The sequence below is a fragment of the Ursus maritimus genome (genome assembly GCF_017311325.1).
Source record: "Ursus maritimus isolate PB19 chromosome X unlocalized genomic scaffold, ASM1731132v1 scaffold_X1, whole genome shotgun sequence".
NCBI classification, from domain to species: Eukaryota; Metazoa; Chordata; class Mammalia; order Carnivora; family Ursidae; genus Ursus; species Ursus maritimus.
The window spans coordinates 51,509,362-51,529,394 of NW_024423319.1; positions in this window are offsets into that span (position 1 = coordinate 51,509,362).

Consider the following 20,033-nt stretch of genomic DNA (forward strand, 5'->3'; position numbering starts at 1 on the left):
ATGATTCTGATATTGGAACGTTTCATTGAGTCAGTAATCTCCCATAACCTACATTCCTGACCGTGGATTTTTTTGAGTCCAGATTCTATTTTAGCTCTTTCTTCTACTAACCCATCCTCCAATTCGCTGATCCGTTCTTCTGCCTCATTCACCATGGCCGTCAGAGCCTCTAATTTTGACTGTATTTGGCTCATAGAATTTTAATTTCTGCCAAATTCGCTCTCATTTCTGCCCTTAGAGATTCTATATTCTCATTAACATTTTTGTCAATACTTTTTTCAAGTCTACACATTATTTTGACCATTGTTATTCTGAATTCCATTTCTGCTAATTTGGTTATATCCATATCCATTAGTTCTGTGGCAAATGCCGCAGACTCATTGTCTTTTCTTTGCTGGGACTTCTCCTTCTCGTCATTCTGATGAGGAGAGGTTGTGGGGATGTCCAGAGCCCAGATTATTGACCAGGTCCCAGGCCATGCGCCCTTGTTTTATAGGGATCTTAGGGATGTGGGCTTCTTCTTTAAAGATTTTATTTATTTACTTAGAGAGGGAGACAGACAGTCAGCAAGAACGGAACAGAAGCAGGGAAGTGAGAGAGGAAGAAGCAGGCTCCCAGGACTGTTCTCCACTGATGTTCTGGCCACTTTAACTCTGTTTCTGTTGGTGCTGCTGAACCCTGCAGTGTCCCGGGATGAGCGCCCCACACCCGGTGTCCCAGCCCTCACTTTCAGGGCTGGCGCAGCTCTGTCCTTTGTGTTTCTAACACCGCCAGCCGCCTCCGTGCGCTCCCAGAGCTCCCAGTCTCAGTCTGGTTCCAGTGAGCGCATTGGAGCTCTGGTTTTCAGTCTGGTGGTGCGTGTTCCCCAGCTCACAGTCTCAGTCTGCTCTGCACGGGTGCCGGTCCTCGAGTCCGCCCGCTCCTCTGTGCAGGTGGCTACCGCTTCCCGGCGCCCAAACACAGTGGCTCCCTCCCTCTTCCGTTTATCTTCTGATATCTGTGCATGGTTTCATGGTTCCCAGCTTCATACCTCAATACTCAGCACTGGAGATGTTCATTTGTAGAGATCCAGATGTGCCTTCCTGTGTCTCAGGCTGATTCCATGGATGTTCAGGCTGGTCTGGTACCTATCCAACTTGACTCAGGGATCAGCTGAAAAAGAGGTCCCCTACTCCTCTGCCATCTTAACTCCCTCCCTCACAAGCACCCTTTTGAAAGGAGAATTTGGGGGGGAGGAGAATTATTAATTTTATTTTACAGATGAGAAAACAAACTGAGCGATCAAGTTCTCTGCCTAAAACCCAGACCTTGTGTGTGGTCAACCCTAGGTCTGAATCAGGACTCCCTAATTTGAAAGTCTCTTATTTTCTCACTGCATATAATAGACTGCAGATCTTAAAGCTGCTTACAGTTATATGATAAAATTATCTTGTTTACTGCTGTTTCTCCTGATCCCAGCATGTAAGCTTGTCTTTAAAAGTACAATAAGGACCTTGTCTTTGTTACTCATTGCTGTAACACCAGGGCCCAGAAAAGTTTTTGGTATATTGTGGGCACTCAGTAAATATTGTCATATGAAAATAATCATTAAAAATTTGTTAACTTCAAATTAGATAGTTGTACAGGAAGTACTAAAAATGCCAATTGAATACTATCAGATTTGATTCCTGGGAGAGATTACCATAAATTGGAGGCCACTACAATAGTGTAGAGTAAACCATAGACCTACAAAAAGGAGTACATACACTTCAGGGCTGTGTTCAAATAGTATATTGGGGGGAAGGAAACAACATGTTAGAATTTCTAATCATTTTTATGCTTTATCTCATCCTTTCTTTTCGTTTTGGTTTTCATATTTTATCATGTACATATGATTACAGTAATCTATATGGTATAATATATAATGCAGAACTTTATAATAACATATTTACAGGAATATAGATGATAATTTATACAGTAATATAATAATATACATATATATATATGGGAGTGGTGAGTGCTTAAACACTTCCACTATTTGTGAGTTCTTGGTGACTTATGATCCAGAGGGAGAAACAAACATAAACAGATACCTATAATTCAGCATTCCACCTGCTAATAGATGTCCACACAAATTACTTTAGGAAGAAAGGTAAGGAAATGGATAATGTTTCCTGATTTTGTTAAGGTGAGTATGTGGGAGAAGGAGGTCAGAAAATTTCATTGAGAAGGTGATATTTTGAACAGAAATCCTTGGAATGGGTAGGTGAAATGGGAATTTTCAGCACTTGCAAAGGTGCAAAAGTGTAACTTTCTTGATATGTTTAAGGAACTATAAAGTATATCTGGATTGCTGAAATAGAGGAAATAGAATGGGGAGTAGCAGTATATTATTATTTGATTACATGTGTCTAATATACAAATACATATATTAAAGGTGGGTGCTAATTTATTAAAATGCTAGGTGGAATATAGCATAAAAAAATTGGAGATCGCTTAGTGAACTAAACTTCAGGTAATAACATTCTAAACCAAGGTGGTAACTATGGAATATGAAGAAGAGGATATATTTAAGTGACATCTCAGAATAAGAGTTAAAGGTTTCTGGTGGGGGAGGCATGGGTAATGGTGAAGAAGAGTTAATGATGAATTGTAGATTTTAAATCTAGATGAGGGTATTATAACTTTGACATATAAATTTATCATGAGGAGAAAAGGGCACTTTTTTGAGGTAAGATAATTTTGAATATATAACAAATAACAGAAGGGACATCTATATGCAAATGACCAGTAGGGAAGTGGAGATATGAGATGGAAAATCTGGAAGAAATCAGGGTAAGATTTGAAATTTGAGAAGTATTCTCATTACTTCAAACATTTGTTCATCAAACATTTATGAGTGCCTATTCTGTGCTGGGCACTGGGACAAGAAAGGAAAAAAGACAGACATCACACTTGTCCTCACGATGCTTAAAGTCAAGAAAGAGAGACGGACAATAAATAAGGAAAATGTCTGCATATAATTATAAATCATAACTGCTATGAAGGGTGACCTCCTTTAGATTTGGTGGTCAAGGAAAGCCTTTGAGGAAGTGCTATTTAACCATTAGAACTGATCAATGAGATGGGACTAGCTGGACAAAGTGGTGGGAAAAAAGCAGTCTAGAAAGAAGGAACAAGTAGGTTTGGTTGTAGGACAGATCTGAGTGTGCTATAGGAGTAGAAAGAAGGCCAGTGTTTCTGGAGTTGCTGAGCAAGGGACAGTGGCAGAGTATGATACTAGAGAAGAAGGAAGAAACAAGATCATGCAAGACCTTAAAAACCAGATAAAGAACTTTAAATTTTATTTTTCTTAGGGTAGAAAGCTATTGAACAGTTTTTAACTGGAGACAATAAAATGATCAAAGTTACCTTTTAGTTTCCTTTGGACTACATAATACATATAATTAAAGCCTTGAAAACAGATGCATTTTCAGAAGAAGAGAGTATAAATATAGTAATAAGAATGTAAGGGCTGAGTCTTAGCTAATGCTCATCATTAGGATGTGAGGTAAGAGAGAGGAGCCAGAAAAGAGAAAAGGGCATGTTTAGGCAAGTAGGAAAGGTGTCATGGAAGTCCATATAAGAAAGTGTTTTACAAAAAAGAGTCTGGTAAACATTGTTAAATGCTGAAAAGATCATAGGGAGGAATAAAGTTTGAGAAAAAGCCTATACATTTGGGAGTAGAAAAAGATTTTGAAAGCTTTCATAGAGAACAATGAAGTGGGTAGAGACACACCTCTGAAAATGTACTAATCAGTGGAAAGATGAAGTAGAATGATGGGTAGAAGATGTAGCAATTTCAAGCAAAAGTCTTTTCAGACTAGTGGAGACCTGTGGGAGTTTGGATTTTGGTGTTCAGCAAGAGAAGTAGAGGGGTAGTGGGAAAGATGAAAGGAGGCAACTGAAAATGTTTGAAAAGTGCTTGAAATATTAGGGAATAATTTAAAGGTCAAGGACCTAGAGCATACGGAAAGAGATGTGGCCAAGATCACAAGTGCTATCGTTAAATTTTAAAGAAAATTGTTAAATTTTAAAGAAAGAAGGTTGTCTTTCCTCTTAGGATGGAGAGAAGGGTGAGAGTAGATATAGCAGCAGAGAAATGTTGAAGTGAAGTGGCAGAAAGTCTGGGGAATTCATGGCAGTTGGCACTGATTTTTCAATCAATCAAAATTAGTAACATATAATAAAATCATATATAGGCTGAATAAAATAAAACCTCTTTAAGGGAAGGAACCTTGGGTTATCTTGTTTGTTTTGTTTTGTTTTGGTTTTGATATTCCCCATAGTATCTAAAGGCATCTTGTACATGTAGGTGTTCAATTAACATAGGTTGGTCATTTCATATCTATATTTTCAAAGAATTTACAACTGGGAACAATCAAATATCATGCACAGTATACAGTAATTTCCAAAAGAGTAATACTACTAATAAATGCTGTGGTACTTAAGAGGAAGGAAGTGTTCCTATAGATTGAGCTGATATGGGATTTCTTCATAGAGAAGCTGAATCAATATCTGGGCCTTAGTGCTTGCCTAGCATTTAAATGCAGCTTTTGCAATAAACTAAAAGTGGGCATCCTCTATGTCAGGGGTTGGATGGTGACCTTATGGTGAATTGGAAACATCTGACCACTGTGGGAAGTATGGTAGAAAATGAGCAAGATGTTATACAAGAATGTGTTGAGATTTTGAAACCAAGGTATCACTCTATGTTAGGAGGCTGGAAGTTTAGGAGTCTTCTGTTTTGGATGGTATCCTCCCAACTAAAAGTGAAATTAGACATTTCAGTCTAATTTGGAATGAAAGCCAGGAAATTTCATTCTGCAATCATTTCCAGTTTCATCTTTCTAAAGTAAAGATACAATTATGTTATCCCCCTGCTTAAAAATATTTAATGGTTCCGTACCTACACAATTAATATACAGACTCAATGACCTAGAACTCAAAGGAATTCACAGCAAGGTTCCAAAAATTTCCAGGCTTGTTTACAAATATATCATATACATACCACATACTCTTGCCAATTAGACTGGCAACTGTTTCCTGATCATGCTATGTGCTTCCTAACCTCTATTCTTCTGTTCATATTAACTCCACCTCCACTCTGGTCTGTATCAAAATCTTACCACCTTTTTAAAGACCTATTTCAATGTCCCCCTCTCCTCCATGAAGTCTTTCCTGCTTATTCCCACAAGGGAGATTTTTTTCTAGTTTATTAATTTCCATAGTACTTGGGAGCTCATACAAATTTATAATGTACCTTTCATTGGAATTATTTGCAAGGCTGCCTAATTCCCAATCTTATCTTCTAACCCCCACTAAATTTCAAAATCCTTGGTGACAGAATCTGGATACTGCTCATTTCTATCCCCTTCAGAACCTAGCATAAACAGTTCTTGACAGGGACCTATGTAGAACTAGAACGAGGTAAGGAGTTGATGTAGTTGGGGAAGCACCAGTGAAAGGTATTGCTAATAGAAGATACCTCAACTTCTGTCTCAGTGGTCTCTATGTAACATGGACTCATTGAATCTTTAATGTTAATTTTTTACACATGCTAGTAACTTTTATTATCACTGTTTATATCCAATGCAGTGATTTCCTATTGTAGCACTAATAGATCTTATGATCATTTTTGAGTTATAAGTGTACTGAGCCAAACAGTATAATATTTGCCATATGATACATGGAGACAGCATAATAAATTATAAACAGGGAATGCTTTGAACCCTATTTAATTGCTATGTGTAATTATGTTGCCTACCCAATATCTATTCCCTCTTCTTTTGGTAGTTTCAGACTGAGTTTCCTTTTAGAGAATTACTTCTTTCCTGTTACTAATCCATGGGGCTTGAGGTAGGACCAACAAGGCTCTCCCCATCATCCACAGTTCTGAGGGAAGGCATGGGATCTTGGTCTGGCCAATTAACATATTTCATATCTTTGGCTAAAGCCAGCTTGATGAGACAGAACTGGGGAAATGAAACACTCTGTCTATTGAGAAAATGGGATGTAATACTGAGGCTGCTGGCTGTCATCTCTTTATAACCAGGATCAAACCTGTCCAAGTACAAAGCCAACACAGAGAATAGCATAGCTGAGTGACTAAGATGACAGAGACATGATGACATCATTCAACTTCTGGATCTAGCCATAGGTGAAAGCCCCTATGCCTTCATCCCATACCCTTGCAGACTTCAGTTATATGAGCCAATGAACAACTTGTTTATTCCTTAATTGAATTTGAGCAGGGCTTTGTTGTAATCAAATAATACTAAATAGATATACTACATGACCTTGAGCAAGTCATTCATAGTTTCTCTGAGATTTAGGTCATCTATAAAAGGAGAATACTTTTTTACATATCACACAGGGAATATTAGGAGGCTCCACATATATGTGAAACGTAAGTGAGAGCATTTTGATAACTATACATGTTTATAAAAAAAAGACATAAGTGTTTTTCATTCAGGAAGAATATTGTTTACTATGATTATGTTTTCTTTAAAAAAACAAAGAAATATTATTCAATCAGCCAATATAGACACTGAAAAAGTGAAATCCTGTGACCAAACTGTTATAGTTAAATATCTCACCACAGGTTTTCTCTTTGATGACTAAAATCACAGATTTTTTCTTTTTTTAGCAAAGAACATGAAAACCTACTTATTATTCCACCTAGAATATGCAAGAGCTAGCATTTAACTTTAAGGCTGGTTCTTAAAAGCCTGCATAAAAGTTTTCAAATAAAGACTTTTTGCTGTCTCAGATCCTCCACATATTCAGTTTTTCGTTCTAAGTATAGGTTGTAAATATGTTGTTAGAGCAAAGCATTTAAGAAATTGCAAAATTTCTTAAATTTTGGAACATTGCATTAGTCATTCAAAGGAGATATATTTGAAAATTGGTTCAAATACTGTCTCTACCACCTTTTCTCTCCCACACTCCTTTCCTTATATATCATATTTGATGAACTAGACATTTAAGTAATAATCCGTGTGATCTGAAAAAGCTAATGCAATTGCCAAAGGAGCCTAATTTATATCCTGGCACCTTCAGGACCTAGAATCAGCTGCATTGTCTAAATATGCCTCAATTATAGGGAGAACTTTAAATATGAGTGTGGGTACATAGGTGTGGGATGGGTGGAGACCCTGTTAATCTATCCAAATGTGTGTTCACCTAAGGAGATGAGCTATCATCCTACTTTTGGTTTAGAAATCTATCCTAAAGTTGTTGAACCCACGGATCGCCTGTTTAATTTTCACTTGTTTTGTAGTAAAGGACTGACATAAGGATGTAAATGGTGCATCTATTTTAAGGTCATGAGATAAGCCAGCACAGCAGAATAATATTTAGAAAGTAAGCACAGGGAATTTAAACAATTGTCTTCTTTATGTCAGAAAGATGGTCTTGCTCATATTTTTTTCCATCAATTTTCACTGGCTAGAAACGCTAAGAAATGCAGTATCTTCAAGGGGAAAATTGGTCTGTGTGCCACTGTATTCTATGCAAATGAATTCTGTAATGGAAAAACCATCACTCATGTGTCTATGAATATGGTTTCTTATATTTAGTATAGATGGTGATGTACAATCCTCTTTTTCCTTGACATTTGTGCAGTTTGTCCCAGAAACTTAAAAAAAAAAAAACCGTAAGTGCTTTCTTCTTTTTTTTTTTAAAGATTTTATTTTATTTATTTGACGGAGAGAGAGACAGCCAGTGAGAGAGGGAACACAAGCAGGGGGAGTGGGAGAGGAATAAGCAGGCTCCCAGCAGAGGAGCCTGATGTGGGGCTCGATCCCAGAATGCCGGGATCATGCCCTGAGCCGAAGGCAAACACTAAACGACTGAGCCACCCAGGCACCCCAAGTGCTTTCTTCTTAATACAACCATGAGGAAAGCAAATATATTAACTCAATGTTCACCAGGATATATGCTTTTAGTATATGTAATTTAATGAAATCCAGGAAAATTTTGTTCTGTCCAAATAAATTCACCAGTTAATAGAAGTGTTCTGTTATACTCCCCATTACTAGAAGAATATAAAATACCTAAACATAATAGTATCTATCTGTGGGCCCTTGCTCTGACGGTCTGGAATGTCTTTCCACATGGGGCCATGGTGGTATAGCTTTTTAAAATTGTTTCGATAAAGAGATAAAGCTCCTAATTCTGCATGCAGTTGTTTCTCCTGCTGCTTCATATCCAGCAAACCTAGACCTCTATTTTACAAAAGAGGTATATTAATTTTAACAATGATGAAACTGAGAATTGGAAAGCTTAAATGATTTACCTATCACCACAGAGTCAAGAGGTGGTAGACACAGGATTTAAAAGTAATGGTGAAAAAATGAAACAAGTTTTTTTGACATCTCAGTCAGTGTTTTTAACCATTGTATTGTCCTACCTCTAAAGTAAAAAGTGACTTAAAATTTCCTCAGAGTGCCCATTTCTGCAAAATACCAACTTGGACTCTTAGAATTAGTCATACCCTGTTCCTTCCACTCCTATTTCTCTATTGGCAGTTCCCATCCTCACCCCTATCTCTCTACCTCCTGCCAAAAACAGCAATAATGACTTTTTAGGGCTACCATCAAAGTATAATGAATGTCCTGTTTTAAAAATATAAAAACTAATTCACAGGGGCGCCTGGGTGACTCAGTTGGTTAAGTGAATGCCTTCAGCTCAGGTCATGATCCCAGGTCAAGTCCCACATCCTGCTCCCTGCTCAACGGGGAGCCTGCCTCTCCCTCTCCCTCTGCCTGCCCCTCTCCCTGCTTGTTCTCTCTCTCCCTATGTCAAATAAATAAATAAATTTTTTTTAAAAAAAAGCTAATTTGGACAGAAGGAAGAAATGACTTGTTCAAGGTCATGTAACCAATCAGAAGCAGTACAAATATCAGCACAATCTCCTTGTTAAGTCTGATGCTGTTTCTGAAGAAAAAACTCATAATGTGAGTAGTTTCTTTTCCATAATAGGCCATATATACATACATACATACATACACACACACACACACACACACACACACACACACACATATGGATCTATCTTTTTGTACTCTGAGGTCAACTGATTAAATGAGAGGTAAAACATGCCTGGAGCATTGTAGCATTGCAAGCACTATATTAATCTCAAAGGTATCAAACTATCGTGTCCAAAACAGAACACTAGAGTATAGCTTTCTGAACATGTTCTTTCCCAACTATTCCCCATCCCGGGAATTAGTTACTGCTCTTAGGGTTTGGAGAACAGAAGGAAGAGATTGGGGTTATCAGAACCTAGTGGCTCAGAGCAGGGTCCATATAGAGCTGGAACCTGGATTCTTGAGGAGAGTGTACGGGCCAGCTGCTGCTAGAGTCTGTTGATGAACACAATGAGGCTGGATCTTAGAGTGCCAAAACAAAAATCTGGAGACTGGAACCAGTGCCTCAGCCTTGGTGAAGTGTCAGTACTTGAATGTTTTGCTTAAGGGACTAGAAAGCAAACAGTACTACCTTCTCCATTCCCTCCAGCCTTGCATTCTCACTCTAAAGCTCTCTAGTCTCAGCACCTAACAAGGAACCAGGGGCAAAAGAACCCACGGGAAATGTGGTTTGCTGAGTAATAGCCACCGCATTGCAAGGCATCATCACAAAGTAGAACATAGAAGGTGAGTGTAAGAGACAATAATTTAATATCTGCAACTCAATAACTGGCACAAAGGATCATAGTGAAAAGACAGGGTACTTGCCTTTCTTGGGTCTTCCCTGCCATTTAAATATCTGTAGCCATCTAGGAGACTTAGGGCAGAAGCAACAATTATCTCTATGAGAGGTGGGCAATATCTTATCTTTTAAATCCCTTTTCCTGATCTTCAAAGGATATCCTTCATGCCTTTTGGCTTAATGGATTTCTGCCTCTGATTCTATCACTCTAAGACTGCTCTAAGATCATTTCATAACCCTTTGTTTGCTAAATCCCATGATTTCTTTTCCATGCTCACTCTAATTTTCTTTGCCATTTAATATTGTCGAAAATTTCCTCCTTAAAATTCTTTCCAAAGCACGTATCTCATTTTGTTTCTTTCTACCTAGTATCTTTTTCTTGGCTTCTCTCCTTTCCTCTTCTTCTGCCCATCTTTCAAGGCTTAATGTTCCTTGGAGTTCTGGATTGCTTTCTCTTTTCGCCTTCCTTGGGTGATCTCATCCAGTCCTACAGTTTTAGCTACAACCTATATACCAATGACTTGATGTATATTGGTAACTCAGACTTCTTCCTTAAAATCTGATTGCATGTGTCCCTGTACTGAACAATGCTACGCAAATGACCCATTGGCATCTCAAGTGTAAATGTCCAAAATGAAACTCAGTATCTCCTCTCCGTAAAACCCATTCTTCCTTCTCTATTCTCTTTCTTTAATTCATAATATCAATGTTTAGTAAATCACTCAAGCTAGAAAATTTGGGAGTCATTTTGACTAATTTTTCTCTCCCTCAGCTCCAAATACAATCAGTCATCAAGTCTTATTGATTATCCTGTTACTTAAATATCACTTGATTTTGTTTCAGCCTTTTCATTCCTATAGGCACTGCTTAGTTTAGGTTCTGAGCACCCCTTGCCTTGACTCTTACAATAAGCTCCTAACTGGAATTCCTGTTTCTAGTTTCCTTCCTCTCCCAGATATCCTCCATAATATCATGAAGATTAGCTTTCTGGAAAACAAATCTGGCCATGCTGCTCCTTTACTTTTAAAAAAGTCACAAGCAACACAAAAAGAACAACTCCAATGTCTTCCAATTTCCTGGAGTGTAAATTATAAAGTCCCTCCCTCTTTCTCTGAGTAAAACTTCCAGTATCCTATTAGACTTAGCACTACTATCCTAATTGTATGGAGTCTAACTTGACTCATCCAGAAAAAGTTATTTTCTTTCCATAGTCTTCACATTTACTTGCAATAGCATTCACCCCTTTTGATGGCACTTATTTTTTTACATATCTGCCTTCCACACTAGACCTATGGGTTCTACAAAGGGCGAGGACCTTGTTTTAATTATCTTTGTGTTTACAGAACCTGGCATAGTACCTGGAACATTATAGAAACTTAAAAGAACATTTGTTAAATGAATGAATAAATGAATTCATGTGTACAAAGGGATAATCTCTGGGAACAAGTTATAACCTCACCCAACTTTTCTCTTGCATTCAAGGAAGCATATTGGAATGCAAGCAAATGAGGATAACTATGATCTGGCTCAATAAATAAATCACTTATAGACTTTCTTTCTAAAAATATTATTGAAAACATTAGTTGCAGCATACCTCAAAATTGACCTGTGTAACAATGATATGTCATAACCTTATGGTTGAAAATAGTTCTAAAAAACCAGAGAAGTGCTCTTCTTCTCTGTTTCTTTGAAAATGTAGATCTGGTTGCTTTTCAGATTTGGAATTAAGCCTTACATGTTCCTTTTAAAGTTTCTTTTTTTTCATGCTTTAGTATTTTATGCATACACACACCCTGAAGCCTTTTGTGATAAACTCATTTTTATAAATCTAGTATGTATATCATTGCCCTTTCTCATAAATGCAGCCCTCTAGGTCAGCACTAAAGTATACTGCAAAGATATTTATATTATTTTATTTCTTGTGATACTGCTTCTATGTGTAAACATCATTTTTTCACTTCTAGGGTTGTCATTGAGGTCCCTCAGAATATTGCATAATTTTTCTTTTTTTATTTAAAACTTTTTTTCTTTCCCAATATTTAAAAAGGGTAAGAGTGCTCTTAATTTCCTCTATTTCACCCATCTCCCCACCCACCCCCGGCAACCATCAGTTTGTTCTCTGTATTTAAGAGTCTTTTTTGTCTTTTCTTTTTTACTTTGTCCATTGTTTTTTTCCCCTCGAATTCCACATATGAGTGAAATTGTGAAGTATTTGCCTTTCTCTAACTGACTTATTTCACTTAGTGTTTTACCCTTTAGGTCCATCCATGTTGTTGCAAATGGCAAGATCTCATTCTTTTTTATGGCTGAATAATATTCCATTGCATATATATACCAACTCTTCTTTATCCATTCATCTATTGATGGACACTTGGGCTGCTTCCATATCTTGATTATTGTAAATAATGTTACAATAAATGTAGGGGTGGATATATCTTTTTGCATTAGGGTTTTCATTATCTTTGGGTAAATACCAAATATTGTACTGGATCATATGGTAATCTTATTTTTAATTTTTTGAGGAACCTCCATACTATTTTCCACAGTGGCTGCATTAATTTGCATTCCTACCAACAGTGCACCAGGGTTTCTTTTTCTCCACATTCTTGCCAACACTAGTTATTTCTTCTGTTTTTGATTCTAGCCATTCTGATAGATATAAGGTGATATCTCATTATGGTTTTGATTTTTATTTTCCTGATAATTAATGGTGTTGAGTGTCTTTTCATGTCTATTGACCATTTGTACGTCTTTTTTGGAAAATGCCTATTCAGGTCCTCTGCCCATCTTTAACCACTTATCGGATATATAGTTTATAAGTATCTTCTACCATTCAATAGGTTGCTTATTTGTTTTGTTGATGGTTTCCCTCACTGTACAAAAGCTTCTTATTTTGGTGTAAAATGTTATGTAATTTTTCAAAGAAATAAGAAAATAGCAAATTGGTTTTTAAAGAGAATTTAGGGAATGTGTTTCTAAAGTTTTTTCTGTGCTTAGAGGCTCCAGTGGCTCTTCTAACTCCAAATTCTATGCTTTTGATTAAACTTTTAATCTGAACTAAAGGGAAGAAAGGTTTCTTCTCCTGAAAGGAGAAATTGAGTCACCTAAAGACAGCATAGAGAATGCAAATATTTGATTACTTTCAACTGCCCCTCTAGAAGGTGAGAATATGACAGTATACCTTTCCATAATTTCTCCTCTTACAGTATTCACAGATAATGTGAATTTTGAAATTTTGTATTCTCACTAAAATATGTTCATGCAACAGATTTTGAGCCTTGAATACTTGCTTGTGGGAAGTGCCTACTTTCTTGAAGAGAAGCCTATTTTTTGTATGCTAATTTATGTGTGTAAGAGGATTCGACACATGCAAACTGTCTGTGGATTTTCTGATGTTATTCAGAAGGCTCTTAGAAAACTTGCCCTGGTTTTTAAGGAAAAAAGTAAGAAACTCAAGAATCGTCGTTGAGATAAACAACCTGCAAAAATAATAACAGAATACTTTTCTGAAAGGGAGGGGAAGAACACATTGTTAAAGCAAGTGTTTTTCTCTCCTGGAAGAAAGCTAGGAGATGTCACTGAGCTTAGCTATTTGTTTATTGAATCATCTCATTGTGCCCAAACATAGAGCTCTTAGGTTAAGTGCAACTTCCCTCCAATAGGAACCATGAACAAATAGGTGAGATTAGAAAGAACTTTGCTCTGATAAGCCTGAAAAACATGGGACTAAAGACAAATATAAGTACCATCTAATGACCTTGTGCTAGAACTCACATGTGAATTTAGCTCACAAGGAAAAGTCAGGAAAGGTGAGAAAACTACAGGTTGCGCCTGGCACTTGATTATCTGAACTCCACCAAAGGTAGCTTAGAATTTCCCCTTAGCATCTGATAAGAGTGTGGCATTTGTGTTACATGATTTTATTTGGTAGTGTGAGGTAACTTAATAGAATAATTGTACTGAGAAAATTAAGGCTGATAACTTGAATTTCACTATCTGAAAGAATGTCCTATTTTTCCTAGCTTAGTTTGGAAACAGTGCGGGCTCTATGTTATTGGCAGCAGGCAATTACTGCAGCAAGGAAAGCTACCCATGATGGAGTCCGTACCTTGGCATCAGTGAGGCGTGCACTTGTATATACCTTTGACAGCTTTCAGGAGCCAGAGAGCTCTTTTCAGTTCTAAACATTTTGTAAATGCTCTGCCTTTGACAAAGCTGATCTTCTTAGCTTTGTCTTCATGCCTGTATATATTAGTGCTTGAGGTGACAATCTCATTTTGAAGACAGAGGAAAAGAATTCTTACCAACTGGTCCATTTTTTGGCCTTCTTAGACCTACATATGAAATTACTAGGTTTCTTGGCACAGAACTAATAAAATAGGAGTGGCTTTTTTCTCTAGTTGTGCAATGTGAAGGGTATGGTGCTTATTTAACACATTAACATTAGCTATTGCCCATGGGAAGAAAAGCAGAAAGTTGAAATTAGGTACCCTCCAGCTCTGTAGTGCTTTACTAGGTTAGTACTAAGAAACTCTAAGATGAAAGAGCTGTCTTGCTATGTCACGGTTCATGGGTTACCTGCCTGTGAATCAGATTCCCTTTCCTTAGAAGTATTTTTTTGGTGTTTCATGGTTCACAGAACAGAAAAAAGTAGGGATTAGTTCATTATATCTACTTTTTTCTTATTTCAACTTTCTTATTTTTCCTTTTCTCTCTTACCACTGTCTTTTCTTGCCACTCTTAAGTTTTTGGCTTTCCTCATGCCACACCCCCAATCATGTTCACACAGGAATGGCTGGCTCATAAATTTAAATGACTAGTGCTGGGTGGGTAAGCGAGTAGGTTCTCTATCATGTGGCCTCTGCTCCAAGCAATAATATTTTTAGTGTTTATCCATAGATTCTTGAAACGTATCTGAACTTTTTTAGCCTGCACAAATCTATCAGACTAGAAATCCCCAAAGACCCTGCTATTCTGTAAGATTTAAGATTTTTCTCATTTTTAGTCAAGGAGGACTGCATCTATCTTTTGGTAGATAAATATTTTCAATTCCATTGCTGTCTGAAACAAGGTGGTACATTTTTTAGAGAGACAATGTAGTATAGAGGAAGGAGTATTGGCTTGGGAACCAGCGCTAACTCTGCTACTAACTACTAATGTGACTTTACTAACCTTGGACTAGTCACTTACTCTCTGTGGGTCTCAGTTTGTTTATGTGAAAAGAAATATCCATATCAGTCTGTGTGGTTTTTAGATTGACATTCGGTAAATACTTTACAGTGTCAGCAATTTATCTTTTCTCTACAAAGACTGAATCTGAACTGTGAAATTAGGTGCACATGATACAGAATAAATAGAATATGTACTGGAGAACCACAATTAAGCATTCAAGCAATAAATAGGTCATGTGTGTGTATACAAAAGTGCATGTATAAGTACATTACAATGCCTTTAAAAGTAATGTTTTTTCATATTATGTGAATAATACATATTCTGTTTTGGGTATTTATTGCTGCTTTACAAACTGTCAAAAGTTAGTGTTTTAGGGGCCCCTGGGTGCCTCAGTCGTTGGGCGTCTGCCTTCGGCCTGGGGCGTGATCCCAGCATTCTGGGATTGAGTCCCACATAGGGCTCCTCCGCTGGGAGCCTTCTTCTTCCTCTCCCACTCCCCCTGCTTGTGCTCCCTCTCTCACTGGCTGTCTCTCTCTGTAAAATAAATTTTAAAAATCTTAAAAAAAAAGTGTCTTAAACAGCAACATTTTATTAACATTTTATTATTTATCATCTTTTTATGGATGACTTGGCATCAAATGAATGGTTCTTCTGTTCCATGTACTAGGACTACAGTCATCTCAGGGCTGGATTGGGTTAGGGAATCCAGGATGGCTTTAGTCACATGGCTTGGTGGGTACAGCTGGAAGGCTGGGCTCAGCTAGGACACTGGCAATGCTCAGCCTCTTCTCTCCATGTAAATCAGGTTTCTCTCTCTCCATACGAATTCTCCATTTAGTTTCTCCATGAGGGTAGCTAAACTTCTTAGATAGTGGCTCAGGAATCCCAAGAACACAAAAGTGGAAGCTTCTGGGCCTTCTTAAGTCTTATTCTATTAACTCACACACTGTCACCACTAGCTCATTTTTTGATTAAAACAGTAGCCAAGTCAGCCAAGAGTCATAAGCATAGTTTGTTGGGGATTGTCTCTGGAGAAAAGCTACTTTCTGCTCATTATTTATTTTTTAAATTAAAAAATACAGAAAATTGTAAATAAGAAAGTAAGATAAAAATTATCCAGAAGTATGTTAAGATTTACTACAAAAAAAAAGTCACAAATAATATGCACCCTATAATACCATTTTGGGTTTAAAATATGTATGTGCAAAAATAATAATAAAATAAAATATAAATAAATAAAATGTGTATATGTTTGTGTATATGTGTGCATATGAGGTAAAAAATCTGCAAGAAAAAACAAAAAAGGCAAAATAGTTATTTTTGTTTTGTGGATTTACAGATGATCATTATTTTGTTTTTATTTATCTGTATATTCTAACATTTCAATAATGCATGTGTATTACTTGTATAAAACATTGAATCAATTTGAGTTCCACCACCCAGTGATAACTACTATTAATATTTGGTGGATTTCTTCTTACTCATTAAACATTCTTTGAAAACATGATTTTATTTGTTATATTGTATTTTAATATATAGATACATTATGATTTATTTAATCATTTCTCTCCTGCTTCACATTTAGGTTGCATATTTCTATATGTGTGTATCATTATTTTAAACAATATGATGAACATTTTGGTACATATTTGACTATATCGTTTATGATTTTTTTAAGAAAATCAAGTAACAGATGTGAAGTTTCTCAGTGAGAATTATGAACTTTAAAGTCTTTCAATAAATATTCCCAAACTACTCTTCAGACAGTTATAAAAATTTGCAGTATTTTTTTTTTTTTACTGTCTCTGGTACAAACCTTGGTTTGAATTAGGATGAATAGTTGTGGATTAATTGAAAAAATATTATTTTTTTAAGTTTTTATTTAAATTCCAGTCAGTTAACCTACAGTGTAACATTAGTTTCAGGTGTACAGTGTAGTGTACAGCACTTCCATACATCGCCCAGTGCTCATCACAATTGCACTCCTTAATCCCCATCACCTATTTAACCCATCTCCTCACCCACCTCCCCTCTGGTAACCATCAAGTTTGTTATCTATAGTTAAGAGTCTGTTTCTTGGTTTGCCTCTCTCTTTTTCTCCCTTTGCTCATTTGTTTTGTTCCTTAAATTCCACATATGAGTGAAATCATTTGGTATTTGTCTTTTTCTGACTGACTTATTTCATTTAGCATAATAGAGGATATGCATACATAAATATGTGTGTGTTCATTTGCCAGCCCTCTGTTTTATGGTCAAGGATTTTTCTTTGAATATGGTCACACTCACTTGATTTTGTTTTTGTTTAGTATACCACTAAACATGTGCCGACAAATGTTTAGCAACAAACTCTCTGGAAAAAAATAGCCCTGGTTGTTGTGCTTGATCATTTTCGTGGTGTAAATATTCCCACCATGGCCACTTTTAAGTTACTAACATGGCACTGAATGTGGAATTGGAAAGAAATGTATAGCAGCACACCATTATACTATATTTCCACTCTTAGATACAATAACTGTAAATAATCTCAACAGTATAGATAATTATAAAATGTAAGATATTCAGGAAGTAATGAGTCATCAGTATTTAATAAGTTTGTTTTAAAAGAGAACTTATTTTATTCTAAGTTTGTGTCATTTAATTATTAAAATGGCAGTGTTTAACAATAGGCTCACCAAATTCCTGAAAACTTGACAATTGGCCCTTGTGAGCTAGGACAAGCTGGCTGCAGGACATAACTGGTTTTGTCTTTTTCTGAAACCACAGCATAATGCATCATCTGTGATTTCCAGTTTGGGTTTCTTTGAAGTCAAGAAGTCAATTTAAAGACACTTGTTATTGGGGCACCTGGGTGGCTGAGTCGGTTATGTATCTGCCTTTGGCTCAGGTCATGATCTCAGGGTCCTGGGATGGAGCCCTGCATTGGGATCCCTGCTCAGCCAGGAGTCTGCTTGTCCTTCTTCCTCTTCCCTGCTCTTGCTTTCTCTCTCTCTCTCAAATAAATAAGATCTTAAAAAAAAACCCAATGTTATGAAATTTGAGTGTGGAGTCCTTCTAGATGTTTATGACTCTTGCTCCAAACCAGTCTTTCATGGTTGTTTCATCCACATCTAATTTGACATCTTTGTTTTACTAACTTGTCTTTATTGAGTTGCAATTTAATTTTCATGGAAATGAATCTGTTTTTTTTCTTTTTGCATTTATACTCCCCCATTACCATTTTATGTAATATACAAAGTAGAGTTGTAATCAACAAGCTTGTTAATAATTACAAATGGCTTTCAGTAAACATATAATTTAACTGATAGGAGGAGAAGTGCCTAGGCATCCACAACCATGTGAGTCTCTTGGTTATGTGCATTTAACATGCTGTGGGCACGGAGATACATTAGGCAAGTACTGTATTTTGTATTCTGTTTCTTTCAACTGAAGGACAGTTCTTTAGTAAAATGCCTGATAATGATCTGAATAACTTAGATTTCTATCCTATTTCTTACAGTGGGGATTTATTTTACTGATTCATCCATGCTATCTCCCCCATGACCAATAAGAAGGATTTGTGAGAGGGCTAGGCAGAGTCATAGGGAAGGTATGTCTTAGCCAACTAGCTCAGGAAGCAGTCATATTCAAAACCCCATACTCTAGAGGGTCATTGCCCCTAGGTTCTAGTCAACTGAACTAATGAGGCTCTTGAGGTTATATTTTTCTTGACATTTGTTTCTTCTACTTTAGATTCCACTGAAGTAGTTATCAAGTCAAACAATGTGAGAGCCAGAATGGTCCTTACAAAGCAACTCCCAATTCCTTTGTTTGCCTCTCTCTTTTACAGATTTTATCTTAAACTCTGTTCTGGGTCCATGTTTCTCTTATTATCTTGATGTGTGTATCTCAGGAACTTAGACTTGTAATGCTAACAAACAATTTCCTAGAGAAGATTGGTATTTTGCATTATGTAACTGGGCAGTCCCCTCAAGTGTATGGATAGATAACTGAGGTTTGAGGATGCTAATATAGTTAAGCAACTGGAGAAGAATCTTCAGTGCTACTTATTAGGAACCTTGTAATCATATTAGAAAGGTAAACAAGACTTCACTAAGTGAAAATGTCAAGACATATTTGCAAAACTTTCCTGTTTCCCCTGAGCCTCAAGGTAGCCAAATGACTAAAGCAATCAGAAAGGTAAAAAACTATTCCTTTGTTTCAAGTAATTGTTGCCAGCAATGCCATTTCCTTCCTGCTTTCTAGTTGGAGGTTTCTTCATAACCTTCTGTAAAAGAGGTTTTAGAATTCTTAGAACTTGAAACATACTGTCTCTGTGATATCTGCTTAAGTGATCATTATTTCTTTTTGTAATTCTGTCAGGTCAGAGAAATAATTTAAATCTCTTCAAAAGATTTTATTTATTTATTTGAGAGAGAGAGAATGAGAGAGAGAGAGCACGAGAGGGGGAAGGGTCAGAGGGAGAAGCAAACTCCCTGCTGAGCAGGAAGCCCCATGAGGGACTTGATCCCAGGACTCCAAGATCATGACCTGAGCCAAAGGCAGTCGCTTAATCAACTGAGCCAACTGAGCCACCCAGGTGCCCCAAGTGTTGACTTTAATGATAAGTTTCAACTGTTTCATCTGTCACTGCTATTAAAATTCATTTTGTTTCTAGGATTCCTTTAATTTTTGATAGTCAGGATTCTTTCAGCATGAACCTGAAGTAAAAGGTAAAGTTTTAGCATGTCTTTTTTTTTTAAGATTTTATTTATTTATTTGACAGAGAGAGAGAGACAGCCAGTGAGAGAGGGAAACAAGCAGGGGGAGTGGGAGAGGAAGAAGCAGCAGAGCAGGGAGCCTGATGTGAGGCTCAATCCCAGGACTCCAGGATCACGCCCTGGGCCGAAGGGAGATGCCCAACGACTGAACCACCCAGGCGCCCCAAGTTTTAGTATCTCTTAAAGGGTCATTCTAACTACTCTATAGTATAAGTCAAGATGGGGCATAAAAAGTGATCAGGGCACATGAAGTATTTGTTGTGGTAAATGCTGTCTGCTTATAGCCAAGGAGCCTTGCAAAGAGAAATGTTCCTTAGGACTGATAAACTTGGAAAGAGAGAGCAATTTGGGATAGCCCAATTGTAAGTCTCT